This window comes from Limulus polyphemus, unplaced genomic scaffold, assembly GCF_000517525.1.
Source record: "Limulus polyphemus unplaced genomic scaffold, Limulus_polyphemus-2.1.2 Scaffold6307, whole genome shotgun sequence".
Lineage (NCBI taxonomy): Eukaryota > Metazoa > Arthropoda > Merostomata > Xiphosura > Limulidae > Limulus > Limulus polyphemus.
The window spans coordinates 18931-23836 of record NW_013671917.1 but is presented as its reverse complement, the minus strand read 5'-3'; positions in this window follow the sequence as shown (position 1 = coordinate 23836).

The window sequence follows — 4906 nt, the reverse complement described above, 5'->3', positions numbered from 1 at the left end:
TAATGTGTGTGTAGATAGTGAGTAATTGAACTGCAGTCAGAGAGAGATGTATTGTTGAAGTTAACGTTCGTTCGTTATAGTGTTTGTTTTTAGCGCGAATATTGAAATTAAGTGTATCGTAAAGTTATATTCGGAAAGAATAAACCAGTTTTATTAAGTAAGGACTTGTGTCGCTAAAGTTTCATCCGAACGAAGTTACGGAAAAACAATTTAACAAACGGAGACGTAACACTATGATCTTTTTATACATCCTAAAACTAGAGTCAAGTTTAATACTTCCATCGTCCTTGTGTCAACAGTTCGTTTCTTCTTGTAATGTACTACTCACCTTCAGATCTTTTTCTCTGAATGTAAACAGTGCTGACAAAAATAGAAACTTTAACTCGGCAGTGAAGAACAGATGTGTACAAGAAATAAGTCTATGTATCTACTTCGTCAAGGTTATTCTTCTGTGATGTCACTAAATAAAGAAACTCAGCGTTTTTTTAGTACGCCTTAATTGTAACATCAAATTAAATATAGAAACTATTTGTGAAGGCTAATATTCTCCTCTATTTATTATGTAACGTTTCTATCTAAATAATACATATAAAGACTGAAAAATGATAGATTAATCAAATAAAATATATTTTTTTTAATTTTGCTCATTTGTACACAAACTATTTAATTTTTTGAAAAACGGTGTAGAAAGTGAAGTTCCAAATTCTCTGAATTGCTTCCCTCAGGTTAGTCTGGCCAATCAAAGTATTTCTATATTACGTCAATGGATGACGTCATACTGTTGGCATGATAATGTTAAGCGACAGTAGCCGGCTTGTGATACAGACTAGAGTCATGCGTGTTTAACAAAGATGCTCCATAACTGGAGAAATGTGCTGAACTTCATGTCGTATGTCTTGCTTAAATAAGTTACTTTTGTCAACTTGTGCCAACATAGTGGCTGAAACTCCTCTAATTTTATAACTCATAGTTAAAGGGTTAGGTTTTTATGTCTAAAACATTGTGTATTAACGTGTGATATCGATCGGTTCATCATGTAGACTTCTCTTTCAAGAACCACTGGCTTGGCGCGACAGGAGATAGAGAAAAACTAAGCAATACTAAGAGACGTTTTACTTGCGAGAGTTAATTGACTTCTGTCCAGCCTGCACAAACGACCGAAAAAAAAACTGGTTCCTCAGCCTGCCGCTGGAAACTATTTCAGATAAACATTGAACAACCTTGAAATCAGCAAAGCAGACACTCTGCTCTCAGAGTTTTGTAACACCCAACGCTATCATCAGGTTCTTCGTCAGTTTTCATCGTGTGTAAGAGAAACGATGATGATACCCGTTACACAAACGCCAACTTTCTCAGGTAGAATCCACTTTTCATTTCTGCTGTGTTTAAGTTGTACTGCAGTTCACGCTTAAAACGATATTTACAAATGATAGTTTAGGTCAGCATCTGTAAAGTTTGTTAAAATCACAGAAAAGTAAGATTCTTGCTGTTTGAGATCGGGAGGAAGGGGAATTTCTATTATTGTATTGCTATTTATTTCCATGCACATGATGTGTGTGTGTTTAGCGCCCCCTCTCCTTCAATAGAGGACCCTTTTGAGATTAGAAATAAAGGCTTCATAATAATTCACATTAACAAAGAATGGCTTCCGGCTAGTCTTTATGTTATCACTACGTTTTGTCTTACATTCTGTATTGGTGCCGATCTTAGCTAGTATCAAATTTATAAGTTACTTGTGTCCAATATTAATAACAGCACGTTTTTGTGATAAAAATCACGTCAGACTGTAAATTATTTTTGTTATCACATTGATATGAATTTAGTATTCTATCACGTCTCTGATTTTTAAGTGTCCCGCTAAAATCCGGGGTTCGATTCCCCGGGGTAGACAAAGCAGATAGCCCGATGTGGCTTTGCTTTAAAAGGAACAAAAACACTGATTTGAAGCTCCTAACAGACACATTCAATAGAATGGAGGAACACTTAATGAAAAATGCCCATTTACTAATGAGTAATGGTGTGTCCACTCTTTTCCAACTTTTAGCGCTCAAAGCGAAATAATACATTTTGTTTAATTCAGGTTTGTATTTATGTAACAGCTTATAGCAACTATGTGTTGCTTAAGTCTCTTATCTTCAGAGTTTGCAGTTGTTAATGTTTTAAGTAGTACGTTTAGTCTGAGTTTATAGGGTTTGTGTAATATTATAATAAGTTTATATAAGTATCACATTGTTCAAGGCGAGGCCTAGTATATATTCCAAGGTTCGAGCCGCAAAATGCCGCCAGACACGTTTTGCACTTTCAGCAGCTATGGGGGTCGTAATTACTGTGGCAGTCAGTCCCGCTATTTAATTAATTCGGAGCCGAGTACTGCTCATTGGTTGCTCCGCCTCTGGTCAGCAGTCCTAAATTAAGGATGGAAAAATTAGAGGTCTCTGACCTGATCGTTTAGCCTATGTGTCGTATAAGGTACGGATCAAGTTGAAAACGGTAATACTAATAACATTTATTACGCATAAAACTTGCAGAGTTAACTTACCTAGTTAATGTTTTTCAATTAACTTTATCTTAAGATTTGTCTGGCTGGAGTTTCACCCCTTGCATGATTTGTAAATCATGTATCGGTGTGTGAAAAAAAAGAGACTTTGGACATGCGCAGACTCGTAGTATTAAATTAGTTGAGCTTGCAGATCACGCGCCATTCCAGCCGTCTGTGTACTGCTACATACAAAACTAAACTAAGAAACCTGTACACGTTCATCTTGTGCAAAATTCACACCAGTCGTCGCTACATCCAGGCCTAAACTGGACACCGGACATTAAACTCGGAGAAAGATGATAATTGTGAGAAAAAATAACGTTAAACTACTGCACATCACGTGCACACCAGTTGGATATTTTTTTTAGTATCGATTTTTCAGTCTTCCAGCGCGTGCAAGGGTGTATGCACTGTGACTGCTTCTAGTGAGTATACGTATAACCAACGGATGTTAGAGAACTCCGTTTGTTTCTAATTAGACATAACTGGTTAATATTACGAGTGTCGGCTATATATTCCACTGGGTTGTCAAGGTTATTATGCCAGTGAAGTCAGTAACACTAATTAGCGTTTCTCCATATAACTCAAAGTGTTGTACATCGTTTGCGCGTTTATTGAGTAACTCAAAACTGATTGAAGAAATGGGGTAATTTATTTTCCATATTTATACTTCATTTGCTTCGACTGAATGGAAGGAGGCTGGAACCTAACAATATCTTTGGCTAAAAGATTCTTATAACTGGGGTGTGTTTCTGATCGTACGAGTATCTCTAATAGGGCCGTGTTATGGCTGCCTCCAATAATAATAATAATAGTATTTTTGATTCCAAGAAAAACCTTTTTGGTGGATATATATTATGATATTGATATTATTAAAATCAAAATATTCCGAATTTTCAGTGATTATTCTCTGATAAATGTTATTTCTCATACTTAGAAAACAACTATCCTGAAATGTTAACGTTATCGGTCTGTTATATCACTATATAACTAAAAGTTTAAAATTTATATGATCTACTGTTGTGTATTTACAAAAATGTTTCAAAAAACATATATTATTTGTATGGTTCTAATAGAAGGAAATTACAACGCGGTCCTGTTAGAGATAGTCCTGTAAGGAAATTTCGTGGTATATTCTAGTTAGATAAATACCGCTAGGGGAAGATGATGAGACAAAAACAACAACTCGTATTTCCGATTCTACTCGATATAAAAGTGTGTGTTGTCAATGTCTTAAGTGAGCTTTGCAGTAAGACAGGAAGAGGCGAATCTTAATAGTTAGCGTGCCAGACTGCGTATTGGAAAGTTCAAAGTTCGAGCCGCGATATAATGCTATGCACTTTCAGCTGTGGGTGCATTATAGTTGTTCGCTTTCCACTTGAATAAAGACACGTCTGTCATCTACATTCCAGTCTGTCGTCCTGTTATTATTACAGTTTAAAGAAAGAATGTAACGCATATGACTAAAACGTGGTTGATTACAATCCAGAATCAGAGCTAGTGTCGGTCACAGACAGTGGCGTTGGAAGCGGGGGGGGATGTCCTACTTCTTAACCTGTTCCAGTAAAAATGCATCAGAAGTAGAAACATTACTCTCAGGAAAGGCAGGGGAATGCATAAAATGTAATCCGAAACCAAAGAGCTTCCAGGGCCCTAAGGCGAGCCTTGGACCCCCGGCTGTAATGGGTGCGCCTATGGCGTACATTCCTTCGCTTCGCTCGGCTAAATAAACCTTGCACCCAACTTTTAATTTGCCCCCTACACCTCTGGCAGAAGAACATGCGGGAGTCGAACTTTGTAATACGTTTCATAAAGAAATGAGACATATTTTTTATGATAGCAGTCTTTATTACGCTTATCGTACTGTTACCATCAGTTTTACAGACTATATTGTCAGCACGTGGCGAGCAGGAGTCAATACTATTGTCATCAAGCATAGAAAATCGTCTCTGAACAAAAGTGAAAACGTAAATTAACTTCATCCCAAACTATTGAGCTTTTCGCCTAAAGAACTAGAGAAAATATTGTTCTTTAATTTATAGTTTTTACACACATTTCCATCATGAAGCCAAAACTAATTAAAATATCCAGCTATAACTATCCTATCAATCAATATGTCAGAAGAAAGAGGAGAACGATGTGGACAGCGAATTTTACAAATATCATATACACGGACGGATCTTTGGATTGGTTTACATTGTGGTGCATGATATTAATAAAAAAATACTAAGGTTCTTATTTTACATATACAGTCCCTTAAAATATAGTTCATGCTTCCCTATACACCGTCCCTTAAAATATAGTTCATGCTTCCCTATACACCGTCCCTTAAAATATAGTTCATGCTTCCCTATACACCGTCCCTTA